This window comes from Rhyacophila brunnea, unplaced genomic scaffold, assembly GCF_057557595.1.
Source record: "Rhyacophila brunnea isolate RB1 unplaced genomic scaffold, BYU_Rbru_1.0 scaffold_14, whole genome shotgun sequence".
Classification (NCBI taxonomy): domain Eukaryota; kingdom Metazoa; phylum Arthropoda; class Insecta; order Trichoptera; family Rhyacophilidae; genus Rhyacophila; species Rhyacophila brunnea.
In genome coordinates, this window is record NW_028232796.1 from 5,554,374 (window position 1) to 5,575,550 (window position 21,177).

The 21,177-nt window shown below is 33.5% G+C and overlaps 1 protein-coding gene across 1 annotated transcript in view; it reads left to right on the forward strand.

Moving 5' to 3' along the window:
* Window positions 1-21,177, forward strand: part of Sb (serine proteinase stubble) — a 176,828-nt gene that overhangs the window by 120,270 nt on the left and 35,381 nt on the right. The gene's annotated exons all lie outside the window — the stretch shown is intronic.

The following is a 21,177-nucleotide window of genomic DNA, read 5'->3' on the forward strand; positions in this document are numbered from 1 at the left end:
TAATAATATTTTTTAATATAATATATTATTTTATTGAATAAGTTTATAAAATATAATAATGCGGTTTGAATAGAACAAATTTATTTAGAAATATGGTATACTTCAGAAAACATGGTTATTAGATAGATAGTTGATATTATTAGTTTAATTCAATAAAACGCAAACTTTTTATTCAACTTTATCCACTTTTAATAATTAAATTTGGACCGGTTTCGTTTGCCTCAGAGGGACATTTTCAACTTAATAATCTTTATACAACATGCATTTATCAAAACAAATTTAAAAGGCGACACAAATAATTTACCAATACATTCAATTATTTATCCAATTATATTTTGTCAATAACAATTAGATTAATTGAATGAAATTGGATATTACTATTTCATAATACACCATTAAGGACACTAAACTAAATATTCTAAATTATTAACATAAAATAAAATATGAAACAAACCGTTCCAAATTTATTTATTAAAAGTGGAAAAAGTACTTACTATAAAATTTTTACGTTCTATTAAATTAAATGAATAATATAATGAATTTATTTACACCATGAATTGACAGTTAAGACGATACTTCAGTGAAACGGCAAATAATTTTCAACTCTATAACGCCTATGCTGCCTATATAACGCCTAACTCAACGCCTATGCGCGATAAAATTTTGGACTCGCTGGCAATCGGAGAACGAACGTCGAGGTGTGAATACGTAAATTTTTTTCCTGATGGCAACGGGGTATTAATTTTTAAATCGTGTAAAGATTACTAAAAACGTTACCCATTTACTTGAAAAAGAAAACATGTCAATGAATATAATTATTATTGTTACTAATAGAACAATGAACAGGACATTAAATGGACGCATGTTGGATTTATATGAAAAATTATATTTCGTTCGGCACGCGTCATTTGCAAAATCCGCGCATCGCCTAGTCACGATCTTTTTAGACTATGCCTCAACTGAGGTATAGCCTTAACACAATACAAGAAAGTAAAGATAGTTGATACTTTAGTCGGTAGTTTAATTCGTTAGGAGTACATACCCTACAATTGACCTAAAAGCCTGCTAGGTCTACGATTTTTCTTTTGGCCTCAGGGATGCTGTGTCTTTTTCTCAACAGTCTACCATAGTCTAAGTCTTTCAAAACTTTTTTTTATTTCTAGTATCTTGAAGGAAAATCAAAGGATAACAAGTACAATATATTTTTACTACGTACTGGCTTAAAGTAAATGATACATTTTGAACAAAAAAAATGATTAGAGTAATTTATTAATTATAAATGTTAAAATAGTTAAAATAATTACAAGATAAAAAGAGCTTTTTATATAAAACGTTTTTAAATTTTCTGTTAAATCATATAAACTTGACTTGATTAGCTTAAACGATCAAAAAATTTGTACTGATAGAAATACTGAATAATGAAATGTCATTTAATATTGATTTCCATAGTAACGCACGTATATATTATTTAATAATTTAATTGCTAGGACCCCTAGCAACCTATAATGGTATCGAAATAACTTTTCATGCAAAACAGAATTAACTAAAAATGAATTCAATTCTACTTAAAGATGGCTAAAAGTATTAAAAAAATGTATTGGTATCGTGTCCTGATATATTCTAAAAGTTTCAAATGTCTAGCTCGTCGGGAAGATAGTTAAAAACCGATTGCAAGATTTGTACCGGACAAATAAGAATACGACCTAAGAAAAACGTTGTAAAAAATATTGCAACTATTCGATGTTTAAAAAAACTAGGAGTATGCAATGCTCACATCCAAAACTGAAAATAAAAGATAGTTTGGTCAGGCATGGCTTTTCCATACCTTTAGTCAGGAGTTTTACAAAGTATTCACAAAACCGATGACCGAAATCTGCCCGATCAAGATTTTCCCCATACTTTCCCTTCATCTGGAATTTTCTTTTTTCAGTAGTAACCAACAATACATATTTTTTTTTTATTATAGAAAATGCCTATGATATCTTTAGTTTTATTTAAAATCACTACAAAGTGAATACAAATACATTGATGAATATGAATACTGGGTAAATAGTACTTTTGATTTTAACGGCACTTAGTATTATTAAATTCATAGAAAATTGAAAGAATATATTTACATTAGACTAATTAATTAACAATGATAGAATTAAGTAAAATTATTATATTAAATGTGAGCAGAGTGTTTTGATAAAATAATAAGAGAGATTAGGAAATAATATGAAGAAAGCGGTACTTCAGATTCCAATTAGACTGTAACAAAGTTGTTTAAACAATACACTTAGAATATAGATAATTATTTAAAAATAAATCTTTATTTTAAATTTTTTGCCTATAGCAGCCATCATGAAAATTTATATATTTTGTATGTAGGTATATTCTTTATTAATGTTAGGTAGTATTGACTCATATGAAACGAATTTTTTTAGAAGTTGTAGTGGTGTTACCCAACTCTACAATAGCGAGTCGGAAATGACAGTTGTCTAGAGACCTTCAATATATGTAGAGGTTACAAAGGCACCCAACCCTTTACACGTAAAACATAGTTTAATATAACTTTGTGCTATCTGCCGTGTAATACCACTAGTATATTTGTGTCATATAAATAAAATACAAAACGATATGAATACCAACGCGTGTTTTCCTTGAATACAGCTAATAAAATACCACATGTCAAGCAAGCGTCTGAATATAAAATAATAACGGGGGTAGTTGACCAAACAAATAACAACCACTCCCGTATAAAGTAAAAATAATTACAAGATAAAAATAACTTTTTATATACAATGTTTTTAAATTTTCTGTTGAATAAACTTGAGTTGACTAGCTTAAACGATCAAAAAAATTTGTACTTAATAGAAAATAATAATGAAATGTCATTTTGATATGTCATATTGATTTCCATAGTAACGCACGTATATATAAATAATTTAGTTGCTAGGACCCCAGACCCCTAGCAACCAATAATGGTGTCGAAATAACTTTTCATACAAAACAGAATTAACTGAAAATGAATTCAATTCTACCTAAAGATTGTTAAAAGTATTAAAAAAATGCATTGGCATCGTGTTCGGATATATTCTAAAAGTTTTAAATGTCTAGCTAGTCGGGAAGTTAGTTAAAATCGATTTCAAGATTTGTACCGGACAAAGAACCACCGGACAAATAAGAATACGAGCTAAGAAAAACGTTGTAAAATGGGTAACTTTTATGTGTGATATTTACATTATTTTGAAGCGTTATTAACCGTACATTACATTGCAACACCATGTTCGTCCTTAAATGATTATACTATAGGCGTTAACATAGTGGGGGTTGTATTAAACGGAAAATGAATGTTGGCCACTTGTTCAATGTATTAAATCTATACTCTGAATCCAAACACATACTGAAAAACAACGTGTAAATTTGCCAGATATACGAAATTATATATAAGATGACACATTACCGGTCGGCCATCGTAGATGATGAACATACCTGTTAGAAAAATTATAATATATAAAAACGATTCAAGTAGGATTCGAAATTACACCTTTAACTTTCCGCGTAAATGCTGCTAACTGATTTAGCTACCAACTAAATTGTCCATCATGGAAAGTTTTTTAATAATTACGCTATTCGAGATGTTACTTAATTACGTCATAAAAACACTACAGTTCATACAATTTAATTTAAGGGTATACGTAGGTGGAGCTATTATATATGACGTGAGAAGTAGAGAAGATTTTAATTTCGTATATTTATTCAATAATATATTTTTGTATGTTAGAGCCAATGTGTCACAATTCAAATTTTGTTGAAATACAGTATGATATAGATTTATTTTGAATCTATGATATCTATATATTTTGAGATAAACTTGTAATGCTTAAATTTATTTCTTCTGAAAGTGTTTTTTTTAACTTGCGATACAAAGGATCACAGATTTATTTATACTTATGTATATATTACGCCGAATGTGCGAAATTGACTATTACATGAAATGGGCAAAATTTTGCCTAAATCATGAAAAATACAAGCCCGTTGCCTTATTCATGAATTAGGCAAACTATCTACCAAGTGCGTGAATTCGGCAGTATTTTTTCTTCCTAGTTCATGCATTAGGCAAATTAGATAATAACGCTACGGTGGTGTTTTTTGCAACTAACCCAAATGTGTCAAATGCTCATGCATTGGTCAAAATAGATGGTCGCGCTCCGGTGGTGTTTTTTGCAACTAACCAAATGTGTCAAATGAAATTGATTATATAAAAATATACCAATCAATAACTACAATGACTTTCATATCCATTTACTATGCCCAAAAAAATTTAGAACTATAATATGATAACAGAAGAATTTTATTATAAGGTATTTTCGCGATTTGATTCGGGCTTTGTGATAGTTTATTGACACTTGTTAGCTAACGTCAAAATGGACATTTAGTTGAATTCAGAATTACAAAACAAAACCTAACCTAACCTAATAATAATAATATAATATTATGTCCAATTATAACTAATAAAACCATTCGTATTAAATTTACTTTTTCTACTGTCATGTAGACAATTTAAGAATTCTATACCCTGGCGAATTCAAATACTCGGCAGTTACCTAATTCATGAATAAGGCAATGGGATTGACTATGAATTAGTCAAAATTTTACCCATTTCATGTAATAGTCAATTTCGCACATTCGGCGTCACATATACACATATCGGTTGACTATCACTATGAGAAGTAGATTCACCACCTTCTGAATGGCATACGCACCGAATTGGAAAAGTTTTATTAACGAATGCTGCTTTCGGAATTCTCACGCATACATAGATATTGATCTTTCTATTTGTGTAAGTTTTCTCAGACATGTAACTTCACGCATGAGTAAAACAAATACAGATTCACAACACACGACATACTTATGTTTGGATGTAACTATTTACTGAAAGCCAATCTCGCAATAAGGGTAGGTATCGAATGATATTATTTGTTGACAAATTGTTTTCTGGTTTCCGACTAGTAAATAAAATTAACATCATAGACATGTCAAAGTTATTTTCGGTAACATGAAATGAGTCATTTATAAATAAGCTTTAGCAAATAAGAAAGCTACCTACATTAAATTGGATACGACTTTCGTATTTATGTATAATTATCAATACGTATAAAGTAAACTAAAAAGCTTTACTCAATGCTATATTTCATTCAGAGTAAAATTATTTCTCATATTCCTTCTTTAATATAAAATAAATTAATATATTGTTATATATAGTCGTAACGACTAGTTACTTAATGTAATGATAATAATATTACGTGTTATATGTAAATTATATGTATTACATTTCACCGTACCAAAGTCCACCGCCAGCTGTTTTAATGATAGTCTGACTGTCTTAGCATTGAGTTAAAAAATGGCGCTTTAAAGTCATTGTACAGTATGATTTTCAGTTGTATTGGTATCGTTTTATAGCATTGAAACAGATTTATTGGAGCAAACAATACTTGCGAATCGGCTAATTCAATATGCCAATACAATGGCTAAGACTGTTTGTTTGACGGAAGTAAACATTTATAATAAACTAAAAGAATATCAATTACATACTTCAGCATTATCATCAGCTGGGCTCGAACCACTGGTGGATGATGGCATCCCTTAGTTCCTTCTTGTAGTTCTTTGTTTCCACGTAGGTCTACCAAACTTTGTGAGTTGGTTTGTATAGCGTGTTTTAGGACGTCCTTTATTTACCACGGTATGACGTTATTTGTCCAGCGAGTGACATTCCAGCACATTGCCATTTAATCTCCTTAGCAACCTTTATTATATTGCGTACTCTTATATAATTCTTTTTCCATTATGTTATTTTGTGATCTTTCCGTGTTATGCCCAACATGCAACTTTCCACACCACGTTACGCTATTCATAATTTTTGGATTTCTCTTACATTAGGAGTCCTTATTATGCTTTACGCTTAATCAATGGAAGGTCACTTTTGAAGATAGGTCCTATTCACATGTCCAAATTTGCTCCATGCAAGTTTGGTTATGCGCTTTGATTATTTGACATCGCGCGGAAATATTCAGTAAGTATATTAAAAAAATAAATATTTTCATTGTATTAAAAATATTTTTTAGAGTTTATACTTGATAATTAATTTATAAAATAAACATTTAATATGATTATAAACTCAATAAGTAGATAGTTTATAAGGGGGCCATTTGTTTATGACCCGTCGTAAAAATAAACGTTTAGTAATCACTTTGTATCAATTAATATTCACCACTGTTAAGTATTTATATTTGCATTAATTGCAACACAATATGCATGTAATTACGCATAATATTAATTACGTATATATATATATATATATATATATATTCTTCTATTTTTTACCATGTCCGATCCTAATAAGATCATATGGGTCCTCAGAGAGTAGAGGTTTGTATTAATAGATTTGTTTTTACGAGACATGGATGTTAGCCACTTACCCAATTATTATTTCCATACTCTGACTCAAACACAAATAAAATTTTGAAACACAATACATATGTGTATTTTCAAGACATATCATTCGAACCTGGGACCCACAACGTTATAGGCCGACGCTTAAACTGATCAGACGTCAAATATATAATATACATGCATTATATATGTATATGTAATTAATAATTGTAAAGATAAACCTTATAAAAGCACTTGTTTTATTTGATATTTATAAATAATATTATAATGAAAACATAATAATACTAAAAAAGATTAATTATTATTAAATTTTTAAACATATTTCATACATTGTAACTGCAATCCTTTATGTACATTCTCAATGTGTGTATAAGAAATAATAAAAAAAATCATACTAAAAAATCATTAAAACAACAAAGGGTTGAATGTAAAAATACCTGGCAGTAATTATTGTTCGGTCCAGCGTCACAACAACGCGATGTTTGATGGCAGGGATGCAATATTTCTATCTGATATCATCTGGCACGTAGCCATCGATCATCCAGAAGTGACGTATTACATAACAAAAATGATAAACGAGACTGCGAACGCATTCAATGGAGCGATTTCAACGCCGCAATGATAATGGCACAATCGAATAAAGACCGATTATCCATAGATTATTTGTGGGACAGACTATTGAGGAAAAAAATATTGCCATTCACAGTGCGGTTGTGTAGTAAAAAGATGTCGTTACTATCAATGATGATCATATTAAACTGAAATTTATAAATGCATATTTTTTTCACGGCAAGATCCAACTTATTTAGAATAGTAAACTAGTTTACCATAATATCATTTAACTCGGAGATATAGCTACCCATCAGAGGCACCTAGCGGAAAAATACGAAGCTTGCATTTGGAAACATTTTTTTTTATAATATAATACACTCAAGATTTTAAAATATGTACACCCAACTTAGGGATATAATATCATCTGATTAACCTACGACGCATTGTTTTGTTGATTAGTCATTGTTGATTAATTATTTATAGTATTTTTCAATTATATATTTAATCTTGTTCATTGTAAAGAAATAAAAAGTGTAATAATTTATCTTTAAGAAACATAAAAAAACATAATTATTATAACTATAAGTATTTTTAAACATATCAATACGTATGTCATTGTCAGTGTGTAAATGTGATTTAGATGAATACATACACACACACGTGAGAAAGTAATGGGGGAGAGAAATTATACATTATATATTATATATCGTATTAAGTATTAGTTTTAAGTATTAAATCCACATTTTTAGCGTTATTTAAAACGTTACCTCTAGAGTCTAGATAGTCTTTTTTAATTGGCGCTGTAATCCGGTATGAGATTTTAACCGATTTCCAAAAAAAAAAAAATAGTTTTTAATCGTTTTATTATGCGATTATTCAATTCATTTGTATATAAATATACTTGTAAATATGACTTTTTCGAACGAGAAATTTGATCCTGTGATTCGTAATTTCAGAATTATACTTATTAAACTCTTCCATAATGGACGTTTTTAAACATTTTGTTGAAGAATTATTCATTTATTATATCCAACGTTAATTTGTGGAGTTACTGACATGAAAAAAGTACTTGTTCATAGGTATGCATGTTGTAAATAATTTATATATAAATAAAACATCATGCGAAATATACCACACTCAGAAATTAAATCAAAGACTAGATAATAATTTATAGATGAGTTACCTTTAAGCTACATTAACCTTTATTACAGACTCTTTGTATAAGGTTTGGCATTATTTAAAGCATTAACTATTTTAATTGTTAGATTTACTGTTTATGTATAATAGTTACTATAGAGAGGTAGTTTCCAACCCTATTTCTCTTCATAAGCTCTTTCGTTTGTATTTTTTTCTACTGATACCCGTGATAGAGATTCACTACAATTTTCAAACGGGCTTAAATAATATGGTAACATTATAATTATTATTTAGCAGAGAGAATTACGGTTTATTTTTGATAATATTTTAAGAATTAATTTTGTTTAAGAATAATATGCTTAAGTGTTTAAATTTCAATTAAAAATAAGAGTGAAATATAAATTAGTTCAAATATCATAAGTATTATCTTTTTCAAGTAACCAAAAAATCAGACAATATTTTTATGTTTTAACAAAGATTAGAAAGTTACTCCTCTTTGAATTAATAGATTACGGAATGTGTTCAATAGAAATTAAGATTCCATTATATTATTATATGTTATAACAATTATGTATATTTATTAACAATATACGATATGCCGATGATACTGTGCTGATTGCTGATAGTTTAAAGAGTTTACATCAACTGGTAGAAAAGGTTAATGAGGTCAGTAATTCTTATGGTTTAAAAATGAACCTCAAGAAAACAAAACTATTACTAGTATCAAAAACAGCGACATCAGACACCAACACAAATTTTGTCATTAACAGCAAACCAATCGAACATGTGACCCATTATAAATATTTAAGTACATGGGTCAATGAGAAATGGGACCAGTCTCAGGAAATAAAAACTAGAATTGAGATCGCAAGGAGCGCCTTTCTCAAAATGAGACGCCTTAGCAATCGAGATCTTAACCTAGGCCTGAGACTGCGTATGGTACGTTGTTATGTGCTCTTAATTCTTTTCTATAGTATGGAAGTATGGACGCTAAACCAAGAGATGTCACGGAGACTTGAAGCTTTCGAGATGTAGCTGTATAGACGTATCCTCAAAATTCCTTGGACTGTCCGGGTGACAAATGTTGAAGTTCTCAATCGAATGGGGAAGGACCGAGAAGTTCTACGTAGTATCAAAACTAGGAAACTACAATACCTCGGCCACATTATGAGAGGACAAAAATACAGCATTCCCCAACTTGTCATTCAAGGAAAGATCAATGGGAAGCGTAGCAGAGGACAGCGCCGCATTTCGTGGCTTAAGAACCTCCGTGATTGGTACGAGAGCAGCTCCACCGATCTGCTCCGGGTAGCAGACGACAAAGACAAGATCGCCTTGATGGTGGCCGACCTCCGCTAGGGGATGGCACAATAAGAAGAAGATGTTATAACACAAATGTTATTTAAAAATACTATCATTCTGAAATCAAAACTCCTTATGTATAATAAATTTAGAATTATATCATATAATATAATATATATATATGCAAACGCCAAACATTATATCATATTCAGTAGTGACTCATTAAGGTGCTTTTAAATAAACGATCAGTTTTGCTGTCCAACTAGTCTCCGTTTCAGTCGAGTTGTCATGCAAAGTTGGTAGCGGTGGATTAAAACCGAAACGGAAACGAGACATGATGCATTTTTCATCAGTTTTCGTTTCCGTTTTTAGAGCTGCCAGTTAAATTGACGTGTCAATTACTATGCTGCCGTATTTTTCATACTGCTTTTCTAATTTCGATTGAAATATTATTATTTCTTCAAATATAAGTACAGTATTATTATACCAACCAATCTGTTTAAAAACTTATTGTAAAAATAATATATAATTTTAGTAGATATAAACGTATATATACATCACCGTTTCCCAGCTGAATTGTCAACTGAGAATGAACAGATAACTGACGTTTCAAAACTGAACGGACCAAAACTGAAACCTCGACTGAACGGAATAGAACTGACGTACAAAATTAGTTTTCATTTTGACGATGACGTATTTACGATATGGTTATCAATTGATTATCAACATGATCTCATACACATTGTCTGGTATAATATTGAGTAGGGTAACGGAAATAAAAGATTTGGGTGTATTGTATGATGCAAAGTTCACTTTCAATCAGCATATTCTTGACATCAGTACTAGATCTAGCAAAATGTTTGGTTTTGTAATGAGGGTTTCAAAATCATTCAAAAACGTCCGAGTGCTACGTACATTATACGTATCATTTGTGTTGAGTATTCTTGAATATGCCAGCATCATTTGGAGTCCTAATAGGTCCATCCACACAATTAAGTTGGATCGAGTCCACAATAGATTTCTTAGATTTCTCTACTTAAGAACATACGGGTTCTTTCCTTATGATAATGACAATAAAATGAATTTCCCGACTCGTTTTCTTCAGGGTATGCTATCAATGCAATCCCTGTCTACACGAAGAGTGATTGTTCTTTTAAAGCATTTCTTTTTACTTCTTCGTCGGTTCATTTACAATCCGTATATACTGGCAAATATTAATTTTCATGTTCCCACCAATATCACTCGAAGCTCCACGGTCTTCAAGATACCTCGTCGCAGGACAGATGTTATGTTTCACGATGCTGTGTATCGTGCAATTAGCTTATTTGATGGCACCATAAAGGTTGATTTGTTTTTTATTAACTATATAATGTTTGTGGACGTATTAAATAGGCAAAATTTATAATTGTATAAATTATCATGTTTCATTAATATTTACACATGTTGTCTTTTTATTGTTATTTGTAATTAAGATATTTTTATACATTTGTATTTATGATGTATTATGGCGCATTGGCCAATAGCTGTAATGCCGTAATACTCTTTTGATAAATAAATAAATATGAAATATGAAATAATTAGCGAACATATTATAAATATTAGCATAAAAACTTTTAACATTCTTTTTTCTTGGTCTATATAAGACCGTTTTTTTGAAACTCGTTTTTATTGGGTTTTGAATAGTCGCCCCGTAATAAGATTATTACAGTATGCTATTATTTCGAAGTTATTGGAAAATAAATTTAGTCGATTAGATTAAAGGGTTTCATAACTTAGAATTTCAATCCGGATAAAAAGCTCATTATCTTGGGAAAAAATTCCCGGCATGTTTGCAATTTTAAACGGTGTATGAACCTATCGGTCTAATTTAATTTAACCTAATATTAATGTTGGTTTTGCACAAAAATTCTGTTGACTATAGTAATATTCTGATTGAATCGTTACGCCATCCCGCAAAAATTCAATAACCAGCGCTTGTTCAACAACTATGATATTTTTATTTGAAAATAACTGACGATAAAAACATCCATTTTATTTTAATATCGTTACAATTATTAGAGTACCCAAATCAATTTAAACCAAAATTGGTTAACCGGGTGACCATACGATTCTAAACTAATCGAAAACCGTATAATTTTACGTGGTTAATCGAGCAAATTTTTAGCAGGTACGAAAAAAATGCATTATGTAAAAAGAAGCAAAAACAACTTACTGCGCAGCGCACATGGCAAAATAATAAAATCTGTGGTTTTGTGGTAAAAGTGCTTAAGGCTATACTTCAGTTGAGGCACGGTCTAAAAAGATCGTGGCTATGCGACGCGCGGATTGCGGGTCGCGGGTGCAAATGACGCATGCCGAACGAAATATAATTTGTCATATAAATCCAATATGCGTCCATTTACTGTTCTGTTTATTGTTCTCAACCTTCGCACTGGATTAGCCAGTTCCTCACCGGCCATGGCAACTTCGCCGCCAGACTCCACGAGTTTGGCTTGATAGTAGATGGGCCGGGTTGTACCTGCGGGCATGACCACCAAGATGTTGAACACATCCTCTGGGATTGCCCGCTTATGGAATTCGAACGAGCGGAGCTGTTTGCCAGGGTCCGTCCTCACACGGGCCCAATTGGTCATGGAGATCTGGTAGAAACCGAGGCCAACTTTGTGGCATTTGAGAAATTTGCAGCATCGTATGGGGAGCGGGATAGCCCCGACTCTTCTGTAGACTCATCCATTTCAATTCGTGACACTCAGTATGCTGGTACACAAAGCGCTTAACGTTAGCGGACAGCAGAGCCAGTCAAAAAACAAACATTTTCTTTCCTAACTTTCTTCTTTAAGCACTACGGTGCATGGTTGCAGCATCAGTCCCGTGCGGCTCCGTCTCGGGACGGAATGAGCACTTAAAATCACTTTTTTAGACACGTTTAAAGCGTCATAGAAAGCGGCCGTGCATATTCACGGTTGTGAATATATGACGGGTGGTGGTGGGTACTTTAACGTATGTTCTTTCCCGTCTTCGGGAAGATATTGGAAAGATTGATAAACAGCAGGATTGAGTCCCATCTGTCGGAAAACTGTCCAATCTCGCAGACAATTTGGGTTTAGACCCGGAAAATCTACCGAGGATGCGATTCGCTTTGTGATCAATTCTGTGGAGAGCTCTGGCAAGGACCTCATTGCCGGGATTTTTCTCGACATCGCGGGTGCGTTTGATACTGCGTGGTGGCCCTTGGTTCTGGCAAAGTTTCGGCTGAAACAGATCCCCGGGGACCTCTTTGCCTTGGTTCAAAGCTACTTCAGCAATAGGGAGATAACCTACGACTCCGTCCCCAACCTGATTCACAGGAGGACCACCATGGGGTATCCCCAGGGCTCCGTCCTGGGACCCCTTCTGTGGAACATACTGTTTGACGACGTTCTGTCCCTGCCACTGCCTCCGGCCTGCATGCTTGTTGCGTACGCCAACGACTTGCTCCTGTTTGTTGGGGTGACGAGCCGACCGGCACTTGAGCGTGCAGCCACGGACGCCTTGGGCAGAATCCTTAATTGGGGGTTGCTGAACAAGCTGGCCTTTGCCCCGAGCAAGACGGAAGCTGTCCTCCTCAGGGGTAGTTCTCGGGTCAACATAACTCGACGGCCACCCACGGTTCGTTTTGGCCAGACCTCAGTGCGTTTCTCCGAAAGAGTTACGTATCTTGAAGTAATTCTTGATGACAAGCTGTCTTTCGTTCACCACGCCAAGACGGCCGTCTCTAAGGCCAATTTGGCCTATCAGAGAATGGCCCGAATGGCAGGTAGCAATTGGGGACTTAAGCCTAGAGCCGTTAAGGTTACATACGGCGCAATTTTCATGGGAATTGCCGGTTACGCCTCCAGCATTTGGCATTCCCGAGTAAACTCCTTAACTCTCGTGAGACGCGCACTACTAAGCGGGCAGCGACTTGCGCTGATCTCGCTTACTAAAGCCTACCCACAACTTCTACTGACGCGCTTGCCGTACTCGCGGGGGTGCTACCCCTCAATCTGCACGTTTAAGTCAGAGGATCGATCACCCTCCTCTTGAGGGGGATCAGCACAACACTCGCCGGTGTCCATCTGATACCACCGCAGAGATCCGAGGACGTTCCTTACAGGAAGACTGTAAGTGACATTGTGTACAAGACCGCATTTGCGGCATGGCAGGCAAGGTGGACCGCTTCTACCAAGGGGCGGCACACTTACCGTTTTTTTCCAGACGTATTCTGCAGGCATCAAACTAGAAGACTCCAACCTTCGCACTGGATTAGCCAGTTCCTCACTGGCCATGGCAACTTCGCCGCCAGACTCCACGAGTTTGGCTTGATAGTAGATGGGCCGGGTTGTACCTGCGGGCATGACCACCAAGATGTTGAACACATCCTCTGGGATTGCCCGCTTATGGAATTCGAACGAGCGGAGCTGTTTGCCAGGGTCCGTCCTCACACGGGCCTAATTGGTCATGGAGATCTGGTAGCAACCGAGGCCAACTTTGTGGCATTTGAGAAATTTGCAGCGTCGTATGGGGAGCGGGATAGCCCCGACTCTTCTGTAGACTCATCCATTTAAATTCTTGACACTCAGTATGCGGGTACACAAAGCGCTTAACGTCAGCGGACAGCAGAGCCAGTCCAAAAAACAAAAATTTTCTTTCCTAACTTTCTTCTTTAAGCACTACGGTGAATGGTTGCAGCATCAGTCCCGTGCGGCTCCGTCTCGGGACGGAATGAGCACTTAAAATCACTTCTTTCAGACACGTTTAAAGCGTCATAGAAAGCGGCCGTGCATATCCACGGTTGTGCATATATTACGGGTGGTGGTGGGCACTTTAACGTATGTTCTATTAGTAACAATAATAATTTATTCATTAACATGTTTTCTTTTTCAAGTAAATGGGTAACGTTTTTAGACATCTTTACACGATTATTCACCCCCGTCGCCATCACGAAACAAATTGACGTGTTCCCAGTTTGACGTTCTCTCTCCGAATGCCAGCGAGTCCAAAATTTCGTCGCGCCTATAGTTGAAAATTATTTGCCGTTTCACTGATGTATCGTCTTAAGTTAATTAAGTTGCAACTGATATAATCGGTTTTGAAATAAATCACAGTTTTCAAAATACTCTTGCTTAGAAGTTTATTGTGTAATTATCTTTTTTTAAATTTATTTTACATTATTTATGTATAATTAAGTTTCTGATATTATGTTACATTTATCGTTTTGAGTAAGTAATTTGATTATCACAAATTAAGCTATTTCTACATATTAAAATATCTATTCATTTTGTTTATATGTCACAAAAGCTATGATATACAAAAACAGCACGATTCTTTACACAAATTGGCATTCAAATCTTAATTTCGTAAAAATGCGACTTAAGAACAATTAATATAAATATAGGTATTGTGACCTCGTTGAAGATCGAACCGACATCCTCCAGATGAAAAGCCAACGCCTTACATCCTTAACAAAATCACTACTAACCTGTTAATTAATATTCAATTACAACATTTAAATATCTGTTAATTATATCTAATGGCCAGGTAATGCAAACGCACCAGTCGCGTTGTAAGCACTAAATGAGTTAATGCCCTACTGTTACATCAAGTTTTAAAGGTATTCTGGGAAATTTTCAATAGTGTAGGTTTAGTATTATTTATTCTAATAAAATGTATTTCTACGAAAAAGTAATGGTGTTATCTACATTTTTTAAGTTTAAATAATAAAATGTAAGTTTGGAGGTACATGCTAAGGGAAGACGAATATCTCCGTTCCGGAAGAAATAAAAGTGATGAAGAAACATTGAGGGTCGACGCCGAAGAGGAAGGTCGCACACTCGGTCATCATCCTTCCAATTGTTGGACGCTATTGGGCACTCAATACCATCACCTATGTAGAAAAGGGAATGCGAACTGAAGAGATATAACTACATTTAACAGTGACAGCCACGCGAATGAAGATAGAACAAGTAATAAAATGGGTGAAAATTGTAGTCAGAATAGACAATTAAATAATATTTATCATCATAATTAGTCAGTGTTGATCCACTACTAAATAAAGAACTCCTCTAGCTTTTTCTACTATTCTGGGTCCATTTTTCTTCATTGTTACGTACATATACCGAAATTTATGAGTTCGTTTATCCATTAGATTTTAGGGCATTCTTATAGTCGTTTAGTTTGCCTTGTGTACCAATCATGGCCCCCACAAGGGAAGGGGATGATAGCGCTCTTACCTGCGGGCCCGGCGTGGGGGTTCCACTAGTTAATTGAGATTAACAGACACCACAAATTTGCCCTAATAATAAAAAAAGTCGCCTGCAGCGCTATTTAATATACAAATATTAACGTAAATGGTCGCATCAGTGCTTTATAATATGTGGATTTATTGAAAAAATAGAAAAAAACGCTAAAAGTACCTAACACCCTTAATTATACATCGCCCAACCATGGAGTCCCACGGAATACCATTTTGGGGATTTCTACTAATGTACGTAAAACTGTCGTTAACCTTAGCGATAGGTAGGGAGGGCGCCAAATATCCTGGTCTGGGGCCCCGCTTCAGGATGTGGGGCCATGGTTACTAATACAACATGGCATTTGACCAGCGGTAGTTCAATCACCGAGCGACACATCTAACCGACTGTTTTTCAATCTGCTTAGTGTCGCTGTAGTCAGAAAATTAAAGAGTGAAAAATAATTGAGATTCAAGGCTATACTTCAGCTGGGGCACAGTCTAAAATGATCGTGACTACGCGACGCGAAGATTGTGCAAATGACGCGTGCAGAAAAAACATAATTTTTCATAAAAAGTCAACATGCGTCCATTTAATGTTATGTTTATTACTATATTACTAATAATAATAATATATTAATTGACGTGTTTTCTTTTTTAATTAATGGGTAACGTTTTTTAGTCATCTTTACATGATTTAAGAATTAATTCCCCCGTCGCCATCACAGAACAAATTGACGTGTTCACAGCTCGACTTTTGCTCTCCGATTGCCAGCCAGTCCAAAATTTCGTCGCACCTATAGTTGAAAATTATTTTCCGTTTCACTGAAACCTTTTCTTAATGTTATTGGACAAAATGTTTTAGAAAATTAACTATTTAATGGTGAATAAATATTTTTTACTACACTATAAGCTACAATTATTAATTATTAAAGATCTACCATCGTAAGTTGGCAGCCGGTCGAATTTGAAACTAAAATTGTCTATCGAGGATAAATTTGTTACAAATGCCATTTAATTTTACAACATGTTTCCCGAATTATGGATTGCATAATATTTGTACAGAAATCTACTACCAATAAAAAATTATAAATTACCATTTTTTTGTTAGTTATGGTAATATTCTCAATGTCATACTAGCGCCCTCGCTGAAATGCCAATTTATGATGGTAGATCTATAGTTAGCAACATTTTTTTGGTTTTAAAGATATTTTTTACTCATTCTATGTATGGAGAAAGAAATCATAATGTAAGGTTTTTTCCTGCACGAAATTAAGAAAAATACGAAAAGTGAATATCGCTCAAAAATTCAAGTTGAGAGATTTCGAAACGAAAAGCATTATAAAGAGTAACTTCCCAGAAAAAGCTGAAAGCTAAGCGAATAATACGATAGATAAAAAATAATTAAAAATTGTAATTTTTCAATCCGAGGCCGAAAGCCATGATGGATATTAAAAATAAATAGATGTTTGTCGGAAAATGTTTTCCCAAAGAATGAGAGACTAAAATAATATGAAGAGTTTAACGATGTCGTTTATTAAATTTATTATAAACTGATCGATAAAGTATCGTTGTATTTTATAGGGTCTATTTTAAGGAAGAGATGAGAAATGATTTAATATTAAAATAATCGAAGAACGTGAATAATTTACATAAGTACAAGAAATATAGAGCTTTAAAAATAAATAAAAAGGATTTCAAGTTATCCACATTTATATTTTTATAAAAATCGATGTTTTTTAAAATAAATATAAAAAATATTAAAAGTATGAATTAATCAAAAATCTCTTAACGGCCCACATGCTCAGCGTAGGTCAAAATAAAGCTTTTATGGTATTTTCAGAGCATAACCCTGGACATTCCTTAAACGTAATAGATAATCTATTTATATAATTTTTAAGCCTTCTTATCCTTTATATTTATTTTAAACATTTGATGATTGCATAAGGTATTTTTATTAAATAAAATAGTATACTTTTGAACCTCTCGCTCTAATGTTTTAGAATATAGTAATATTTCAGTACATCCATGTGCAGTGGTGTTAAGATTTTTTAGATTTATTATTTTTTAAACACATTTAAAAAACTATGAGTAAAATTAATGTTAACATTATATAGTGACATATTTACGATACAAAATTATATTTTATAATCTTTGTGATCCCAAATTTAACAAGAATTAGGCATTTTATTATTCAAAAAATGGGCATGATTAATACATTTGAAGATAATTCTAAAGATATTGATTATAAGCCTAGCCTTTGACTATTAAAATGTGATAAACATCTTATGAATAATGATTGCTTTGTAATAATTATTGACCTAAGAATAAGGTAGTATTTTTTTGAAATATGCCACTTCTATTGGCATTTGCCAGTGGCTAAGTTACAACATACGGCTGTAGGCAAAAATTTACAAATGATAAATAAAGTATGGGGTAAGATAATGTTAACGCGCGTGTTCTGAAAAAACCGTAAAAGCTCCATTTTGACCTACGCTGAGCATGTGGGCCCTTAAGTATAAAATATAAAACTAAATTTAATTCATAAATATGATCATAAACTATATATAATAATACGATGGAGTATTTTGACAAATTCACATTTTATAACATTTTTTTACAATTGTAAGTTTTTCTTTGTCTTAAAATAAATATTATTTTTACTTTTAATGTTTTCATATATTTACATATTGATTAATTAATACAATACACTTTCCTCCACCCGCCGTGTCTATACAGCCGTGGATTATGCACGGCCGCCTTCCACAGCGCTGTATTGCGACATAATGGATATTTAATTACTCACATTTCGTCCCGAACGGAGCCGAACGGGACCGTTTATTTGTAACCATGCACCTCGGTGCTTAAGACTGACTGTAGAAAGAAAGTGAGGTCCAGATCTGCCGGCGTGATGCGCCCTGTGTACCCGCGTATAGGTAAATCGTTTTACAGTGGCACCATGGGTACGGCAAATTCGGCTTGCAGTTGTAGTGGTATTGTTTGCTAGCATTGAAACAGGCATTGTCGCAAGCAATTCAATACACGCGCGAATCGCCTATGGTGCCACTGTAGAATGATTTACCTATACTAATGCTCAAGATTTTAATCCGATTCTACAGAGGAGTCGGGATTATCCCGCTTCCCATACGACGCTGCAAATTTTTTAAATGCCGCAAAATCATATTAATTAATACAATGATTTGAGTTTCGCCATCTCCACCCGTCATGTATATGCAGCCGTTCAAAATGTAAATTATCAAAAAATTGCAAAAAAATTGTCTCAAATTGCAAGCTTCGTATATTTCCGCTAGGTACCTCTGAAAGGTAACGACATCGCCTTAAATAAGGTTTTGAAAAACATAAACTTAGATTGCGAGAGGTCAATTTTTTTTAAATTTATTTTTATTGCTGATGATATGCAGTCCAAAATACATACCTTTTTATACTGAAAAATAATTTCAGACACACCTTTTGTGTTAGTGTGGAATTTGTTTATTTTATCCATTACCATTTTACAACATATCGTCATATTATGAGGGAATGCATGAATTAATGTGTTTATTTCATTTTATACACCCCACGCGTTAACAGGGCTAAATGGCAAGGATTAAGTGAGGCCCAATAGCAATTTGCGAATATCCGTTCACTGATATAACCACGAGGACATATATTTTTGATCACATAATTGAACAAATAAAAGGCATAGAAGAAAGGGGCTCTGTTTGCGAAGATTGCTTTCTTTTTCTCTATGCGCCAGAGTGGAGCAGAGTACCTTTATCATGCGTGGGTGTACAAATAATTGGGTACACTTGTACACCAAGTGGAAGTTTTCGTATGGTACAAACCTTTTGAAAAGAAAATTTATTGAATGAGTGGGCGTTTAGGAGGTGCTTATTTCAATAGAAATTGTATGTAGTCGAATTAAGTATGAATGTTTTAAACTCAGTCTAGATATTGATTTTAAAGCCGATATAAATGTGGACCAAATTCTTAGGAGGTCTCTTAAGAGCAAACATAAGTGAAACGGCAAATAATTTTCAACAATAGGTGGGACAAAATATCGCATCGTCGCCAATCTCCGAGCGGCATTCGAGGTGAGAGGACGTCGATGTTTTTTTGTGATGGCGTCGGAAGAATATATTATTTGATTATGTAAATATGGCTAAAAAACGTGATGCCTGTACCTACTCAAAAAAGAAAATGAGTCGATGAATATATTATTATTATTATTAGTATTACTAACATAACAATAAACATAACACTAAATGGACGCATGCTGAATTTTTATGACAAATTATGTTCCGTTTGGCACGCGTCATTAGCACAATCCGCGTGTCGCATAGTTACGATCTTTTTAGACCATGCCTCAGATGAGGTATAGCCTTAATAAAAATGATTCACAGTCAATGCTTTTTTAAAAAAAAACCTTTGAAAATACTTGAAAAGGTAGGAAAAGCAGTTGGACCCAGTGTAATTATAATACACATCTTTCATTGTGTGTATGAGTGATCTTATTTTGTATGCTACAAATTTATCTAAATCATGCAAATTTATTCTAATAACTACGACATCCATCTTGTTTCAAATGTCGTCATTGTAAAGACAACCAGCTTTGTAGTTAATCAATGTGTCGATACTAGTATCAATATTATAGATGGCGTTCGATATTCACTGGGGTAAAAAAATGTATTTTATATTAATAAGAATCTAAAATTTACGAAATATCGGGTAAATATTCATTATTTTAAAACACTCGAAATAACTTATCGGCTTATAACGTCATGCATCTCGAGTTGGAATCCCGAGACTATAAAATTCTCATGTATAGTTGAACCCAGAGTATGGACCTAATAAACTAGGCAAGTGGTCGTAAAAATTCTGTTAAAATGACCTCCACTCTGCTTAACTTTAGATTAAGCATGATGATTTACCGATTTTTTTATATTTAAAAAAAAATAATGTAATGGTTCTCCAAAAACATCTAAAAACGAGCCATGTTTGATTCTCGCTGATGATTATTAGAGAGAGCTGAAAAAGCAACGCGATAGAATTATTCGTCACTCTATGTGGCCCTGCAAAGTCAAAAGGTTTAAGGCTATACCTCAGTTGAGGCATGGTCTAAAAAGATCGTGGCTAGGCGATGCGCGGATTGTGCAAATGACGAGTGCAGAATAAAACATAATTTGTCATAAAAATTCAACATGCGACAATTTAATGTTCTGTTTATTGTTTTATTAGTAACAATAATAATATATTCATTGACATGTTTTCTTTTTCAAGTAAATGGGTTACGTTTTTTAGTCATCTTTACACGATTTAAGAATTAATACCCCCGTCGCCATCACGAAACAAATTGACCTGTTCACAGCTCGACTTTAGCTCTCCGATTACCAGCGAGTCCAATATTATATAGTTGGAAATTATTTGCCGTTTCACTTAAGTATGCTCTTAACTTTAATATTAAAAAAAATAATCTAATGGTTCTCCAAAAACATCTAAAA